The sequence below is a fragment of the Micromys minutus genome (genome assembly GCF_963924665.1).
Source record: "Micromys minutus genome assembly, chromosome: 1".
In the NCBI taxonomy this organism is placed as follows: Eukaryota; Metazoa; Chordata; class Mammalia; order Rodentia; family Muridae; genus Micromys; species Micromys minutus.
Window position 1 is genome coordinate 177,244,314 of NC_137969.1, and position 19,359 is coordinate 177,263,672.

General features: G+C 43.3%; 1 pseudogene across 1 annotated transcript in view; it reads right to left on the minus strand.

The window, feature by feature from the left end:
• Positions 1 to 371: 371 nt before the first annotated feature.
• The window catches only part of LOC308419540 (actin, cytoplasmic 2-like), a 1,056,985-nt pseudogene continuing 1,037,997 nt past the window's right edge, over positions 372 to 19,359 (minus strand). Inside the window, exon 2 of the transcript in view lies at positions 372 to 1,331. The product of the transcript in view is annotated as an actin, cytoplasmic 2-like (transcript). The remainder of the gene's footprint in view (positions 1,332 to 19,359) is intronic.

Genomic DNA, 19,359 nt, shown 5'->3' on the forward strand with positions numbered 1-19,359 from the left:
AAGTCTGCTGTTGGTTAATACCCTGCACAGATCACTACGGTGCTCACAGAGATCCACCAGGCTGAGGACTCTTCCACAGCGTGCTCCCCCAGCCACCGAGTGACCGAGCCACATGAACTAAGGACTAAATCAAGATATGCATAGGGTATTAAATATATATTAAGGGGACAGTTAACTTGAATACCAGGTCAAAAATCAGCATCAAGTTCTACATCCAGTGCTGATATCAGATACAAGCTTCAAGGACAAATTTCTTTTCAAAGGCTTATTCCAGTTTCATGAGGCTAGCATGAGGTGTGTACATTTGCCAGGGCAAATCAATACTTCAGAATCAGATCATGCAGCAGATGCCTGGCACCTGCTCAGTCCGTCTAGAAGCATTTTCGGTGGACAATGGAGGGGCCCGACTCGTCATACTCCTGCTTGCTGATCCACATCTGCCGGAAGGTGGACAGTGGATGGAGCCGCCAATCCAGGCTGAATACTTGCGCTCAGGTGGAGCAATGATCTTAATCTCCATTGTGCTGGGTGCTAGGGCTGTGATCTCCTGCTGCAACCTGTCAGCAATGCCTGGATACATGGTGGTACTACCAGACAGCACTGTATTGGCATACAGGTCTTTGCTGGATGTCCACATCACACTTCATGATGGAGTTGAAGGTGGTCTCATGGATGCCACAGGACCCATGCCCAGGAAGGAAGACTGGAAAAGTGCCTCTGGACACCGGAACTGCTCATTGCAGATGGTGATCACCTGCCCGTCAGGCAGCTCGTAACTCTTCTCCCAGGAGGAAGATGATGCAGCAGTGGCCATTTCTTGTTCAAAATCCAGGGCAACATAGCACAGCTTCTCCTTTACGTCACAGACAATTTCCCTCTCAGCAGTGGTGGTAAGGCCCTGTTCAGTCAGGATCTTCATGAGGTAGTCTGTCAGGTCCCGGCCAGCCAGGTCCAGACACAAGACGGTGTGGGGAAGAGGGTAGTCCTCGTAGATGGAAACTGTGTGTGAGTGACCCCATCACCAGAGTCCATGACAACGCCATTGGTGCGCCCAGATGCGTACAAGGACAGCACCGCCTGAATGACCACGTATATGGCTGGGGTATTGAAGGTTTCAAACATTATCTGCGTCATCTTCTCTCTGTTAGCTTTGGGGCTCAGGGGTCCTCGGTCAGAAGCACCGGGTGCTCCTCAGGGGCCACATGCAGGTCATTGTAGAAGGTGTGGTGCCAGATCTTCTCCATGTCATCCCAGTTGGTGACAATGCCGTGTTCGATAGGATACTTGTCACCCACGTACAAATCTTTCTGGCCCATGCCCAACATGACGCCCTGGGGTCGGGGGCGCCCGACAATGGAAGGAAACACGGCCCTGGGGGAGTCGTTGCCAGTAAAGCCAGCTTTGCACATGCTGGAGCCATTGTCAGTGATGAGTGTGGCCATTTCTTCTTCCATTGCGATCGCCGAAGGACAGGGCGACCCAGCAGCAGAAAGCAGCGCACTGTAAGTAGGCAGCCGGGTGTGGGCGGGGTGTTAGCTTACTGTCAAAGGCCTTTACTACATCAAATGGGATTATCATGTGGCTTTTGTCTTTCAGTTTGTTTATGTAGTGAATTCCATTTATTAATTTCTATATATTGAACCATTTCTACATCTCTGGGATAATGTGTACTTGATGATGGTAAATAATATTTTTGATAAGTTCTTAGATTTGGTTTGTAGTACTTTCTTAAGAATTTTTTCATCTATGTTCATAAGAAAAACTAGTCATAATTTAATTTTTTGGTGGCAGGATCTTTATGTTGTTTAGGTATCATAGTAACTATGGTCTCACAAAATAAATTGGACAATGTGCCATTTGTCTCTACTTTGTGGAATAATTCGAGGCGTATTTTCATCAACTCTACCTCGAAAGTCTACTAGAATTCTGTACTAACCCATCTGTCCCTGGGCTTTTTTTTTAGGTTTCTGGGGAGACTTTTAATCACCTTTTCTATTTCTCCAGGAGTAATAGTTCTGTTTAAGTTATTTATCTAATATTGACTTAACTTAGTTCATGGTGTATATTAGGAAAATTACCTATTTCTATTAGATTGTCCCATGTGGTTGAGTAGTTTTTAAGGTATGTCCTTGTGATTCTCTGGACTTCCTTGGTGTCTGTGTGTGTCAATCTTACCTATGATTTTGATAATTTGTATCCTCTCTCTCTCCCTCTCTCTCTCTCTCTCTCTCTCTCTCTCTTCATTTTAGTTAATTTGGCTAAAGACTTGTCAATCTTATTGATTTTTCTCAAAGAACTTTTTTGTTTCAATGATTCTTCGTATTGCTTTTTATTGGGTTGTTTCTGTTTTATTGATTTCAGCACTGAGTTTATTGATTTAATTGAAATCCCTCAGTTTCTGCTTCAGTGATGAATTGTTCCATCACCACAGATGTGTAAACTTCTTATTGTTTCTGTTGTTGGTGGTCAGAGAGGATGCAGGGTATTCTTTCAGTTTTCTCGACCCTACTGAGACTTGCCTTGTGCTCCAGTATGTGGTCAGTTTCAGAGAGAGTTCCACGAGCTGCCGAGAAGAAGGTATATTCTTTTGTGTTTGGGTAAAATGCTCTTTAAATCTCTGTTAGAACCGTTTGGTTTATGAGCTCAGTTATCATCCGTATTTCTATCTAGTTTTCATCTGAATGACCTGTCTATTTGACAAGAGTCGAGTACCTGTGCAAAGAGAATGTGGAAGGAGCCAACTATGATGAGTTCAGACACAACCACTCAGAATTGAATAGCTTTGACCCTCTTAGTTACCAGAGTAAGTCCTGGGAAGTAGACTGGGGTGCAAGTTAACGCTGAGTCTTTCTTTCTGTCTCAAACTAGGAAGAACTAGAAAGAAAAGTGGACAGCTTTCCTCCTGAGGCTTTCTGAGGTTATCATAAATGACCAGCAGAGGGTGCTCATATCCCCGACCCCTCCATGAGCAAAAAAGAAATACTAAAAAAAAAAATCATTGCAAATTGTGAAACCCCTCAAGCCATAACTTCTGTTAGTGTAACAGAGTACAGTGGAGCCCCCTTGGTGCTTACGGGGCAAATAAACACAACCAGAAGACAAATGACGGAAAGGAGACTGTGTCTATCACAGATAGGGAGAATGGCACAGTTATTGTAAAAGTATGGAAACTGGAGAAGCTAGATGTCTTCATAAAGAAGCCCCTTGGGGCAGGGACCACATGCCTGAGCTAGCTCAGGGTAAAGTATACATTGCTGAGCATGCTCAGTTTAAGTTTCTAATCCAAGGATGATGGTAAATGTGCTTAGCTCAAGGCCGCGCATCACACGTCTGAGAGGGCACTGTGACACAAACACTTCTGAGTGCACTTAGTTTATTTTCCTCAAGAACTTCGAAAGTATGTCCATATAGAAGGCTGCCAGTAGAGGGGCCTGCCTTGCTATGCAGTTAGTACTAGAATTTACTTGTTTATTATATTACATATTACTTTATGCATGATGACAGGCTCTGAGGTGATTTTTCAAAGATGGTAAGTATATTTGTATCACATTTACACAGGTGTGTGCACATGCACACATGTGTGCACACAGGTGGACACAAGAGGACAAGAGTGGGGAGTCGGCTCTCCCCTTTCACTGTTGAGAGATCGAACTCAAGTCATCGGGCTTGGTGACCTGCACCCTTAACTATCTCACCAGATGCCTCTTTTTATTTATCGATTACTTTATTCTTTCCTTCTCAATTTCCTTCAAACACTGATTCGGAAAGAATCGATTCAAGAAAGAAGGGAAACCAAGGGAGGAGTGAAAGGGCCCAAGGGCATCAGTATTTTTCTAGGACCAAATGAGTAGATGCTTGGCTTTGGGACTGTGAACCTTTGGGCTCCACAAGGCCTCATACCGCTGGAGAGGCCTTGAGAATCTTGGTAAGTGACGTCCTCTGGGTCCCAGCCTCATGTTCCATCTTTTTGTCCAGTGAATGAGCTCCGGTATCTGTATTCACAAGCACAGGCTGAGTCTTTGTCAAAGATGCTTCTTGCAGGTTTAAAGAAAATGTAGGGCTGGAGAGATGGCTCAGTGGTTAGAGCACTGACTGTTGTTCCAGAGGTCCTGAGTTCAAGTCCCGGCAACCACACGGTAGCTCACAACCATCTGTAATGGGATCTGATGCCTTCTTCTGGAGTGTCTGAAGACAGTGACAGTGTACTCATATACATAAAATAAATGAATAAATAAACCTCTAAAAGAAAAGAAAATGTCAAGTTCTGTTCCACACAGTCTTCAGCATGCCAAGCTTCTCCCTGTTCACCGACTACCATGATACCCTCAGAGAACAGATTGAACATTGGCATCGTTTTCGGTGTGTGTGTCTGCATACGTGTTTACATGTGAGCCTATGTGTGGGCTTGTGTAAATATGCATGCATGTATGAGTGTACATGTGTGTATGTGAATGCATGCATGTATCTGTGTGAGTGCATGTTTGTGTTGTGTGTAACGGCTTTGTTGACACAATTCACCTACTGACAGTACAAATCAATGGTTCAGGTTCTATCAAAGCTGTTAATAAATTAAAATTACACAATTTTTAAAAACCCACTTCTGGTTATGCACCTAAAACAAATTAAAAGCAGAATTTTGAAAGGGGGTCTGTACCCCCACTACTCAGAGCAGGACCCTTAGAAATAACCAGGTAAGCCAAGTATCCAACGAAAGATAAGTGGGTATGCAAATTATTAGATATCGCAACATGGATAAACCTTAAGGATTTTATAGGGGGTGAAACGAGTCAGACAAACAAGACGAAAGCTATGTGATTGCTCTCACGCGAGGCAGCTAGCTAGCATCACACTCACGGAGACAGAAGGGAGAATGATAATTATCAGAGCTGAGGGTGAATACATGAATGTTACTGGTTACCAGATTCAGGGCTTGCAGTTTTGCAAGAAAGAAAGAAGGTTCTGGAGGTTTGTTGTACAATTCAGTGAATTGTTTAACGCACCCAACTACGGTTGGGACGATAAGTTTTGCAATATGCGTATTGTCAAAGAGAATAGAGAAAAGGTAAAAGGCTTCCCTTCTTTTAATCGCCACGTCCCCACCCTCCCACGTCTTCACCTTGATCTAAGCACCAACCTCCTTTCTGTCACTACGGATTCACTTATCAGGTAAGAATCACATATTCACTCTTGTCTCTGACTCTTTTTTTTTTTTTTTTTTTTTTTTGCTAATATTTCCAAGCTTCACCCCCCCCCCACTGTATCCTCAGCACCTTCTTTATCACTGAGAAGAATCCCAACTAAAGCACATTTAACTCGCCCGTTCTTTATTTGCTCGACATTCTAGTTGTTTCCTTGAACTCGAGATTTTCCTGCTGTAAGAGGGTATGCTATGCTTTTCTGTGGTGACTTCTCAGCATTCCCAACATAAGCAGGTCTAAGAAATGTCTGTGGGGAGAGGAGAATGAGAAGGTGAAGAACAAGGAGGAAGAAGTAAGACAGAGACAAAGATGGCAGATGCATCTGCCAGCTAGGGAGCTGCTGTGGTGGGCATGCGCAGACAATGGCCTACTTGCATCACCAGTCTGGGCGGAGCCCAAAGGAGCCAAGCCAGCCCTCCAGCTCACCCAGGCTTTGCTCCTACGCTGACTCGGCTCTGCCTACCTGCCATCAAATAGAACCACGTGGGGATTCTAAAGCATCTGACATGAGATTTGTCTCTGCGGAGTTAAATGTAGCAGATAATCACACGTCCAGACAGACAGTGGATTGTGCAGGGCAAGCCGCCTTGTTCTTAAACTGTGTGTTCTGTTCAGTGTGAGCTGTGAAGAACATTTATGGGAGTAGGGATGAAGAGTAACCATCTGTGATGTGGAAACAGGTCACTGTTCTTGCTACACCCATGCTGCCAGCCCATGCCTCGAAAGTGTGTTGTGCATAATTGCCAGGACCCCCTTCGATGGCAATATAAGATCTCCGTGACCTAAAAGAGACCTGGAATGGTGTTCAGTGCCCTGTAGCATGTTTCCTCACAGCACAGAAACAGGCAAACTCCAGGCTGAGAGATGACACAAGCTAAGGGCACCTGTTCCCAAGCTTCACTACTTGAGGTTGATCCCTAGAACCTACTTGGTGGAAAAAGAACCAACTCTGGAAAATTGTCCTCTGACCTCCATGTGTACTGCCCCCTCCTTATACAATCACACACACACATTCACACACACATACACACATATGCATACACATACTACACACACACATACACACATATATATTCATATACATATACACATTCACATACTTACACGCAAAAACTCACACACACATTTACATACACACATACATATGCACACTCACATACACATACTTACACATATACACACACATACAGTTACACACACATACACATACTCACACACAGACACACACAAGAAAGAGAAAAAGAGCATCCTCCACTCTCCAGCTCCTCTCCCCACCCCACCCCAAGAACTGTCAGTTTAACTTACCAGCACACTGCTGGATTAGACTGAACACACCCAGCTGGAGTTTCTGTGAAATTGTGTACTGCTGTCTTGAGAGTAGAAGGCAGTAGGACAAAGAAAGTTTATCCCCACCTTACACACACACACACACACACACACACACACACCTATTTTGGCTCACAGACTATGCAGCCTTTCTTTTATCTCATGTATATAATCCATGCCAGCTCCCCAACCTCTCTCTGACTAAAAACATTCTAAATGACCTCTTAATAAAAACAGTAACAACTTAGATTTAGATGTATTTCAGATTCCTGTGGGAAATGAACTCTTGAATTTTTCACAGACACTACTAAACATATGAGCATGTATATTCTAAAATTAGTTAAATTAAACATTCTTACTCCATAAGAACCGCATGGTGCAATTGGGAAGTTTAAACCCAACTCTTTTACTTTGTTCTCAACTCTTGGCAGCCCATCATAATATTTTAGACAGAGAAAAACAAAAAGTTAACCTAATAAAAGAACAGTGACCTTGATGTGTCTAGAGAAATGTAGCTGGTAAATAAGAAACATATGCCTCTGAGGAAATAGTTTAGAACTAAAGTTTTAAATCACTTTACTAGAAACATGTATGTGGAAGAGATAGAAAATAAATGTGAAGGATGGCTCAGTCAGGCATGTCACGTGTTCTAGAAGTTTTACACAGAAGGGAAATGTATGAGAGCAATGTAAAAAAAAAAAAAAAAAAAAAAAAAAAAAAAAAAAAGGCACACCTCATGTGACCACATCCCTGAAGACCCTGAATCATATCACTGTGGGAAAGACTCAGACCCAAGATGATGTGTTGCCATGCTGGTAGACCAGATGGCTTGCATGGGACACAGAATCAAGAGGAAGACAATTGAGAAGAGGCTGTTCTGGGGAGAACAATCAGTCACAACTAACCCCAAGCCCCATATGATAACCCTGACTCACATATAGGTGACAATATCCTTAACCACGCTGGATGAGCAACATGAAAATTAACCCCGGCCCACAGGACTTTCCCCAGACACATCCAGAGTAAGGCAGTTCATTACACATTTTTTGTGCTGACATTTGGTTTGAGAAAAAAATACCAAAAAGCTTTAGTCATGTTTTCTAAACATTATGTCAATGTTTAATGTTTAAATTATTGTTTGAGCAAAATTAGGCATAAAATTTACTGAGGTAACAAAGCCACAGACATTGAGAGCATTCCAATCAAGAGTCTTGGGTCTTAAATCCACATTTTATCAAAGTGTGTTACACTGAGATTTGAGAAATGTTTTCCTAAGCATTTTATACTATCAGAGTTTTTCTTTTCTAGCCTCACCAGCTGTTTATGTTGTCTAAAGGTCAAGATGTTGCAATGACAAAGTCTTGGAACACAGAGTTGACTCTCACATGGTTCACATTGTACCAGAACTGCTGGATGATACACAGTTGTTCTTCCTGAACTGGGGCAACCATAGAATCCCACAAATAATCCATAGAAAACCTTCAAGTCAGCTCAGCTGGTTAAGTACACAACTCCCATTATTTCAGCGTAATGTGAACCCTTGGAGATCATTGTGGTAGGAAATGAATAGGTTTTATTAAAACCATTGCAGGTAGACTCCTACAACTTCTCAGCGAGACCCTAAAGAAGTAAGTTTGAGCAAATTCTGGGGCTGCAAGAAGAAATAATAGAATTTTGTTTCATTTCTTCCAGTCTCATTACTCAAATGCTCAGTGTAGGAGAGAGGTGTCCATTGTACAAGGGCAAGGAAGGCTACTGGGTGGCTGGCCAGGGTAATGGGCTGTTTGCTTTGTGGTGATAGCATTGTTGTGATCGCCATATTGTGCCTTGGAACAGTGCAGATCTCCACAGTCAGACATCTGAGCCTATCTGTCTGGTTGGATACTGGGACGTGGGATATCACATCCACGGATATCACTCTCCCTGTGACTGATGCGGGAGGTGCTTACTCTGATGTGTTAGTAGCACACTCGGTTCTGATCTGCTTGTTCTCAGTTGGTCTGCATTTCTACCTCGCTGCTGGAGTGTTGGAATACTGGTGATATGCCACTCGAGGGAGATAAAATGCAGGGGTGACAGGTTATATGTCTGTTTGGCCCTGGGGAGTGGAGAGCTGCCAGAATATTGCTCAGGGAAAGCAGAACACAGACAAGGACAAGGGTCCAAGTCCATTTTCTTCCCGGAAAGAAACAGCGAGATCTGAGATGGGTGCTGTGATTCTCAAACTTCTGTATACCCCAATATTGATATCGCTGGGTAGGCTAGAAGCTGAGAACAAGTCTGCTGGTCTGTGCTGAGTCTAGGATGGGTCAGAATCTGACTTGGCTCCAAGTGAGTGTTAAAGTACTGAGGGGCTGGAAGAGAGGCCTTCTACAGGAGATCTAGACTTTGCTCTTTATGACATAGCTCCCCTCCTCCATCCTTGGTGTAGGAGATGATCCTTGCTTGCCCAAACTGTTTAATTCATGGCAAGTAAAGATGTAAACATCGTACTCCAGGTGAACCAGAGATTAAACACCTTTTGCAGGATGAGATGCCCAAGAAGGGAAGTTCATTCGCTAGACACTCGATACCTCATTAGCATGGAGAGTTCTAGGTTTTTATGCGATGTGATAGGTTGTCATGATCCTCTTAGTGAGGTGTTGTGATAACATGCTCCAGGATGGAAACTTGCCATTCTCAATTATGAGATTTACCAGGGTTCTGAACTTGCTTCAGCCTTACCAATTCTGCCTGGTGGCATGGTCCACTGCCCCACAATTCTCCTAGGGAAGATTTCGTTCCATAATAGGAAAGGATGTGGAAAGCAATGACCTTTCACAACAGCCTAATTGACTTTTTTGCCCCAGATGTTTCTAAGAGTCCTGCCTACCTGCCCATCCCACCTCCAGTGTGGTCAGAAGATGCCTGAAAATCTGTTTTTTAGAGTAGAATCCCAGTCTTGAGGGGAGGAAGAGGTGAGTTCCCTAGATGTAAATACACTTGAGACAAGTCAGATTAGGCCTGTGGCTGCTCTCTATTCCCCACAGGAATAATGAATCATTATACATAATCAAAATAAACTCTGAAGCATCTGCTCCAACACCCCTCATGCCCCATTTTGCCTTTAGTCCCTCACATTCCCTCACATTAGATTCTCTCCTTCTGGGGCTCACCTAAGGATAGGCCATGTGAACCACACCCACATGTCAACAGTCACCCTTGAACAGACTTCTGCCCCTAACTGCTCCTCTGTCCCTTTGAATTTTTATCTCTATGAAGCATAGGAAGCTTTGCCACTCTGAGGACTTGCATCTTTGTCTCATATTTTGTCAATGTTCTAAGTTACAATGAGAAAGATATTGTAGTGTGTATCATGGCTTTTGCTGGGGGGTGGGGGTTACCTCTGATGAACTGAAACTTGAACAACCTTACTGATTATTATACAAAAATTGTTTAGGTAAAACAAGTACCTCATACCATTAAATCTGTGTACCCTGCATGTTTTATGTTTCTCCACACCTTGAAGTGTAAAACTTCGTCAACAAAGCATTGAAGAAGTACAACATTGGTGCCCATTTTAAGAACCCCAAAATTAGGGACAAGAGCCAGCAAGTTTGGCCAGGCAAGGGTGCCTACTGCCAAGCCTAATTTCAGTTTAGCCCGTGGGACCCACATAGTAGAAGAAGAAGATCTACTCCCTCAAGTTGTCTTGTGACCTCCACAGGCATTCTGTGACATGTATACACACACACTAAATAAATAAATTGTATATATATATATATATATATATATATATATATATATATATGCTACACACATATGCCACACACACTTATATATGGTATATATTATATATCACATACATATAATATATATATATTATATATATATATATATATATATATAATTCCACAGTAAATAAGACTTGAATAATTTGTCAGTTTAAGCTCTTGCTAATATAGCATTTTCTAAAAGAAAACCCAATGCCACAAGATATTAGGAGAACCAAAGACTTCTCGGTTTTTACAGAGAAAATGATATAAAGAGATGACACAGAGATAGACAGGGATAAGGAGATAGACAGAGGTAGAGACAGAGGAACATGGACCTCCTGCAGAACTCCTTGAGACCACTGAGTAAAATCCCTGACAAAGAGCAGCGGAGCTGAAACTCTTAAAGTAAGGTATGACTAGTGTGGTTGGTTAGCTCAACTGGCGTTTGTATTCTTTTTAAGATTTTAGCAACAACTTGGCCAACGTGTGATGTATATTTGGGGCAATAAGGAAATAATTTCAGAATTGACAGAGGAAATATAACACCAAAGAAAAATCGGAAGGGCTGGAGAGATGGCTCAGTGGTTAAGAGCACTGACTGTTCTTCCAGAGGTCCTGAGTTCAATTTCCAACAACCACATGGTGGCTCACAACCATCTGTAATGGGATTCGATGCCCTCTTGTTGTCTAAAGATACCTACAGTGTACTCATGTAAATAAAATAAAAACAAAATCTAAAAGGGAAAAAGAAAATTGGAGAGCAAGCCCTCGTGCTGAGGAGAGCAGAGTGAGCCATGTTCTCAGTGGCTCTCATCCTGTACCACAAATGAAAAGTGCATCCATGCATTCAGAAGTCTGCATGTCCCTGAAGATGCTGACCACGGAAGCTCAGGTACGCCTTCTAAATAGAGACAGAGGGAAGGAAGAACTGTGTTGAGAGTAACTACAGTCTTGGAGAAATGGTAGCTTTAATTCTCTTCAAAGCTCAAGTCCTAAAGCTACGTTCTGGAGCTGTGAGGTCTCTGGTCTGTGAACCCACAATTCCTTGTTCGGTTTGCAAGAGAAAGTGAGTTGTAAGGAGAGACTTTCTTCCAAAGTGAGAAAGAAGAGGGTACTGTGTGCTGTAGGGTGGGGCTGTGATAGGTGCTAAGATGACTGTTGGTTAGTGACAGTCAGAACCTCCTTGGGCCCTGAATTCAAGGACTCTAAAAGACCCAAATTGTACCTGGCTGTCCAAACACAATTCACTGAGAATGGCAGCCTCTGTTGGCCTATTTGGTTATTTGTTTCTTCATTACACAAGTACACTTGAGCATCTATGCGTGCACATGCATCAGTGGGCTCACTGCAGCAGCAAGTGGAAGTAAATGGGGCTACCCTGTTAACAAACTCAGCTCCTGAAACAACTTCATACATGCCATCAAAGATTTTTGCTGTTCGATAATCACACTGTGTAGCCCAGGCTAGCCAAGAAGTTGCTACCCTCTGCCTCAGGGCTGTGCAACTGTGTGAAAAGTGAAGGACCTTCGTGCATGAGTGAAGTGGTAGAACAGGTGAAACAGGACACTTGGACGGATTTCTGTGGGGGGTAAACCATGTGCACAGACAGCTGTGCCGCAGGCAGCATGGGATTTCAGATGAAGGAAAAGATGCTGCCTAAGAGCGTGAGAGATGCTTCAGAATTCCTGTTCCTTCCACCAGCTTTGTGAGCACCAGTGTGGTGACTTTGCTTTCTACTGCTTGCTTCTGTGTTCACAAGACATCCCATGAACCTTTCTGACCCTGGGCTGAAAATCTCTCTCTTCAATCCGGGGTTCCCCGGGAGGGAAGAGGCAGAACTCTTTGCTGCTCTTCTCCCTTCATCCCTGGGGCATAGGTCCTCGGTCCATTTCTTGTACTGTGTTTGTTTGTGGAGGGAGTTTGTTTAATGTTACGCCACAGGTGCTACATTAGGAAATTGGAGGCAGGACAAGAAATCTGCATGTTAACCAGGTACCCCAAAATGATTCTGGCCCTGATGGCCCATGACAGCACTTTGAGAGACCTTTTCTGAGCAACCATCTTGGCAGAAATGACTATCTCTGTGTAGCTGACATAGAAAACTCCCTTTGTACCTTTATATCCAATTCAGACATGTCTTTCTCTGGTATTCTGTTCTCTGACATGAAAACATAATTAATTGCTTCCATCTCAGGGGCACCATGGGGCACTCATCAATCGGAAAATGATATCTATTAGTAAGTAAATCACACTCAATTGTGTGGGTTGAGTACAACCAAAGAATACATAATAAGGTCTTATTTTTTATAAGCTTTGTTTTGGTTTTGCAGAGGTGTGTGTGTTTGTGTGTATGTGTGTGTGTGTGTTTATGCACACTTGTAAATAAATATACATACTATCGGTGTCACATTGAATCCACTAGATTTTCATGGGAATTCAAATGCATATTTTTTACTAGAGAATCATTCACTTATCAAAAATCTTATAAGGGAACATTGGAAGTAGATTAACAAGGAGGGAAAGTTAGGGAAGAGTGGAGCCTTGGGCTAAGTTTAGCTTTTGCCTGATCTCTCAGGGAAGTGGAAGCAGTAGTTACACCACAGAGTTGTCCTCTGTGAGGCACGGGAGCTGGCCTGTTCCATCGTCACAGCCAGGAGTCGGCTGTGAGTCGAGAGCCTTCCAAAAGAGGTGCCTACACTAGCCAACAGAAACTCTTAAGATAAGGGGGCACTTGTGGTATTGGCACACAAAGGGGAACTGGCTTCACACCCTCAGCCTCTGCTCAAACACACTCCTGTGTACTCTTCCCAGGGTCAGGGCCTAGTGCAAAATAAAAATGCCTGGGCCTGTGGGCACAATTCCAACTGGGTATTAAAAGTGCTGCCACTAAAATAGAAAGCTTCGACCTCTCGCATGGCTTTTCTTTCAGCTTTGATGATGGTTTTACATTGGCTTCAATGTGATTCTTACTAAAGGCATGTGAAAGTTTAAATGAGTAACATGAATCATGTCACCCATCTTTGTATCATGTGACTGCTGATCTTAACTAGAAACATAAGAACCTTTTTGCTCATGTGCGGAATCACCAGATTTACAGTTTGTGTATCTATGTTGGCAGTTGGTGGTTATAGGTACAATTATATTCCACACAGATGCATTGTTGCCAATAGACTCACTTCAGTATCTCTCAGTTTAAGGGATCACTGTGATGGTTTGTAGAATGCCAGGGTTGTCCAGACCTTTAGACTTATATCATAACAGAAAGAAAAAAAAAAAAAAACTAACACAGTCTGCTAGCCGACTGTGGACACACACTGTCACCCATCTTAAATGAACACAAGTGATAATTTTAGCAGTTGTCCCATAATTTCTTGCCAGAGACTATCGGAACAGATATATACGAGGTTCTTATTGCCATGAGACAGCAAATTATTCAAGATTCAGTCCTCAGAGGTGATCATGAACATCATCTTTAAACAGGCATCCTGATTCTTGAGACATCAAACCAGCCCTTTCTGACCACGCCCCACAGCTGTCAGTCATTGACTATAGGTCTCTCCAGGGGCTGTAGGGGGTTAGAGAGAGATGAAAGTGTGTAGCTTTCTATACGGGGCACCACTAAGAGCAGGTAGCTGCAACTGGGACATGAGTGCACCAGTCAGGCAAAAAGGTGGGGGATGGGGGGAGAGGGGCTCTCCGATAGTGCCTACTAATATTCTTCAAATGTTTAGAAAGCACTGCACAGGGCTGACTTTAAGTATAGTTCTGATCTCTCAGAGCCTGATCTGGTGGAAAGGTTTCTTACTTATATTTCTGTCTCCCATGCAGGACTCTGCTCTGCTCTGCGGCAGAGGCCCTGGCCTGCTCTCTGAGGACCCCGTTCAGAGGCTGATGCATAACTGTTACCAAACAAGCATTCTCCAGGCCAAGATCAGTTCCGTGCAGGTCACAGAGCAACTTGAACTCCAGTCTAAATACTTTGAGTATTATTCTGTTGGCAGTGAGGACGTGTTTGAAAGGCTTTGTTGGCAGCGGTACGGACTACGGACTGGGCCAAGGACGGAAAGAGATCACCCAGGAGCTCTTGCAGAAACACAGGCAGAGTAACAAGAGGCAGAATCCTAGCAGAGGCTGAGTGGGGGGGAGGAGTGGGAGGACACATCGATAACTAATGAGTATTCTTATCTCCTGGGTCCACATGGCCCCAGGCTCAGATCCAGTGTAGAGATTGTCAGGAATTGGAGTCTGGCAAGTGTGTTAGGAGTTCTGTGCTTGTATGCCCAGAGGCAGATGGAAGAGGGGGTTCCCTTTCTCATGCTTGGGCAGAATAGACACAGGGAAACAAGTAAATGTCTGTTCTTTTGTTGTAATGCACAGACAGAATCCCTGAAGTACACACAGGAGTATTCCTTTCCCTCCACAGTTTGGACAGAATTTCACAATTGTGGGAAACCCAAGACTGTCTATATGAAATACACTCAGTTCATCAGCACATGAGTCACTTAAAGTGAACAGTGTCTGTTTTCAATTTCATCCTTGAAAGTAACACAGGTTCCAAGGCTGAGGTTTGAGCACATTATTCTCTGGATACAGGCCTCTGGACTGTATCCAGGTTGGAATAATTTGTCTGTGACTCAGATAAATCATATACACACCAGGCAATCTTTTTCTTTTTCTTTCTGAACATCTCCAGGCCTTGACTGTAAGGTAAACAATTTACATTCTTCTCTGTGACTTTTAACCAGGTGTCTGCAATTGTCACTGCTTTGTGAGACCTGGGAACCCAGTTATGTGGACTGGACCTGGATTTGCCAGGGTTCTCCCTGGGGCTCGCCTGAGATTTATCATCAATAATATATTCCTGTTGTCAGGGACTTCACTACAGCTGTTCACAATGAAGTCCAGGTACCCATTAACTCCTACCTCCCACGGGAAAAAGCAGAGAGAAACATGTTCCTGAACTGTTTCCATATCAGCTTTTCTAGAAGAGGGTCATCAGAAACCGATTTGCAAGAAGTGGTACATCTGGGAAGCATTATAAGCCAAAGGCTGGCGCTGCACAAAGTGTGCGAGCACTCACTTTATCCAGGGAGAGAGCTAGAAGCTGGAGTGGTATGTTTGAGGGGCTAGGCTTAAAGAAGTAGCCACTGAATGTTTGTGTAACAATAATAAACAGCAAAAATAACATAAACTCTTCCCTCCTGGGGCTTTTTCTCCAAAAGCAATTAATTACTAACATGTGTGTAGAGATTTTCAACTAGAGGTTTGTCAATAGAGGCTTTTGTTTGTATTCAGATCTTACCTACAGCAAGAGACTCTGAAGCAGATGGTCCCTCTCACGCCCTTCTGCTAAACCACACAGCCCCTCACCTCCTGAGGGAGAGCTGAGAAAGAATAGAGGACCATTAGAAAAAGAAGCTTCCTAACACTTTCTGTGCTGATCCAACATCCAACCCTCTCCCTGCAACCATGTTTCCTGTGGGAGTGGTCTTAGAGACCTCCAGGCTCCTCAGAAGACCACATTCTGGAGGTGGCCACTGCACGTCATGTGACCAGAGCCGGTGACCCATTTTGAGACTCTCGATAGGTCATAGCTCTCCCTCTCTCTTATAAATGAAGGACAGATGAGCGTACGATACATTTGAAAAGTGCAAATATATTTATTGTTCATGAATTTTCTCCTTGACCTCTTGAAATAAAACCAGCAGCATCAACAAAACCTTTTTCCAAATCGTAAGGTTTACAAACGTGGCTAATTATTCTGCATGTCGTCCCCATGCCCCTGTGTGTGCATAACATCTTCTGAGGGATTCCAACTTGTCAGCCTTTGCTCCGATGATGGCCACGATGAACTGATCCTATCTCTTAGAGATGTGTTGATGATTAGACCGGACAAGAAGGTCAGGGGTTTTCCCAGGCCTGTGAGCTGCAGACAATGCTCTTCCTGACTAGATCACAATCTACACATATGGGAAGGAACCACTCGGATGGTTTTCGATTCCAACACCATTTGAAGTGAATTAAAACTTGTAAAGTCAACTCTGTCCACTGTTATAAGTATGGTACATAAGGTGTGAATATAATGTATGAGGTTGAGGGAAATTGTTTCCTGTACCTTTGATTTAACATTCACTGATGTCTTTCTTCCTGTCTAGTCCACAGCTGACTGAATTACCCAAGTCACAGCCAACACCCCCGAAGGAAACAAGCAGTGTACACATAAGAAGTCACAAGGAGCACCCCTGCTTTTGCCAGGTATGCATGGGACCCAGCCTTAGCTATAGAAGGTCTCTGAGGATCTGGACCATATACCAACTTTGCAACCGAGGCTATGTAAATGAGGAAACAGAAGTAGCAAAGGAGCTGTCCTGTTTAGTGTGCACTTACTGTGTGCTATACTACTCTTCATGTTCAATGTTGAATTCGAATGTTCCTAACAGCTGAGAGACATCTACTGTGTCTTTATCAGATAAAGGGAGAATAGAGGAGAATCTCATCCTACAGAAGAACCAAGATTGCAGCCCTGAGATAGCCTAACTCTAACTCCCCTTTCTGTTCTTCCGATGGCACTGAAATGTAATAAATGTGACAAACCTGAAGCGGTCAACTGACTTCATAGCTTAGAGTCAAGGTGAGAAATCTTGCTGAGGCTAAGGTCACTTGCTCTGTTACCAGGGAGACCTTGTTGGTATAAGCATGTTCACTAGGACACAAAGCAGCTGTTCCATGTTGTCTCCAAGGAAGTCACTTGGCACAGTCATGGCAGAGCTCCACAGGAGCCATTAATATACCATCAGAACACTCCCCTTCCCCCAGCTCTCGTAGACTTCAACCTTCCTTGAGCTGCACAGGGAAGCCATTCACAACCCTGGTGGGATGCTGTCAGGTGACCACGTAGGCAGCATCACTGTATCTTATCATGGCACTTGAGCACAATACGCCCTTAAACAGAACTACGCTGCTTCCCACACCAGTCTGTTTAGGACAAGCTGTGCCACATCCCAAGACCTTTGCTGAGCCTTTGGAAGGGGATTCTGTGTGCATTCTCCAATCCTGGCTGATTCTCTAAGTATCTCAACAGAATTCTATTACCATGCTACTTTCAGAGACTAGTGGGGTGTTTCTCGAATAATAGAAAGGTAACTGTTTAACTATTTCAACCATTAAGTAGCTAATGTTGATTGAATATTACAACATGCCCTAGTCTTGGCCTAGAGTAAGTTTTGTTTGTGGATAAATATCAAATTGTGTGGTTGAAATTGCATTTTTGAATGTTTGTGGGAGCACTCTAATTTTATGATTTAACTGTCACGCTCGCCCAAGAGAGTTTTGCCAGAACTTGGGCCCAGTTGTTTATATATTACCTGTATTTGCTTCTTGACTGCAAGAAGAGTTAAAGGTCTTCACAGAGACCTTACAGCTTTAAGCCAAATATGCTCACTATCTGGTCATATTTGGGCAGTGTGTTAACCCCTGAGTTAATGAGTTATATACTTCAGTTTTATAAATTATGCCTTAAAAGTCCAGTTTTAACAATCAAACACTTAAATCCTTGAACTTGTTGTTTTTCTGCTTACACATTAACCCAGGCATGCATGTCTTGGATGTCATTTCTACAAGTTTTAGCCGTCATAAACTCAAGGCATGTTTGGGGACCATTTAACCATAGTAGAGTGACAAGATCTTTTAAGAGGAAGTGGGAAAGGAGGGAGGAATGGAGGGAGGGAAGAAGAGAAGGAGGCAAAAGTTGTACCCAGTTAAATTTTAATTTCAATAATAACAAATAAATTTTACTCTATGTCATAAATGTTACATTAGATATAATTATATGAAAAAAATCAGTTTTTACTTCAACTACAGGCTTGTCAATACAGGCATTTGTGGGTGATCTGCATTTTATCTGACCACCTTAATTAAACTGGTTCAGGCTTGCAGACGGAGGACCACTTCATAGTTGTCATGAGGTTCTACTGTATTGTACTCTACCTGCCACCAAGTACATAGGCCCCTCCTCCATGTGGCTGAATGCTATTGTAGTGAAGACCAAGCCTTTAAAGTCAATACCAAAGCAGCTTCAGAGCATAAACAACAGCCTAACAAGAAGAGGATCCAGGCTCAGCGCCATGTGTCCTCTGTAGTCCCTGACACACAATGTTGGGAGGAGGAAAGTCCCTGCACATTTCGTTATTGCACACCAGTGAGCTCAGGATCATACCACCAACCTCACTGGCCTGGAAAGAAAGGCCTGACCACGAGAAACCTGGCTGTCCCAAAGTCTGTGTGTGTTCCTCCTCGGTCACATTATCATCTGCATCTGTCTTCGTTTGCTTCTATGGCTGTGATAAAAACTACTTGGAGAGGACACAGTTTACTTAGCTTTGACATCCTGATCAGAGCCCATCAGGAAGGGAAGTCAGGGCAGGAACTCAGGACAGGAACTGCAGCAAGCAAAGCCATGGATGAGTGATGCTTACTGGCATGCCCCATGTGCCTTACTCCAGTTACTTTACACAACCCAAGACCACGTGGCCAGGATGGCACCACTCAATGGCCTGGGTCTTTTCATATCAGTCATTGCCCACAGGCCAATCTGATGCAAGCAGATTCTCAATTAAGGTTCCCTCTTCCCAGGTGTCCCCACTTTTTGCTGGGTTGGCACAAAAAAAAACCTAATCAGCAATGCATCTAAGAGTAAGGGCCCATGAAAAGAAGACCAAATAGCCTTCTTCCCATTGGTGCTGCTCTGCACGAATGCCTTTCATTTGTCTGGCATAGTGAGGTCATTAAGATTTTGTTTCAGTCACCTAAATTATATGGTACGTGTTTCCATAAAACTACATTAGGATCAAAAGTATGTCAGGCCATTCTTCTTTTTTAAGCCTTGAACAGATTAGATGATAAATGTAAATCTTTAGATGTTTCTACAAGAAGTGAATCATGCACTGCAGAATCCTAAACTATTACCGTTTGGTCCACATGCTTGTTTCCAGGAGTGGCCTGCTGGGAACTGGCTCACACTTGGAACTGTCAACTCATCTCTGGTTGTCTAGATTGACCTCAGTCCTAAAGCATCACCTGTC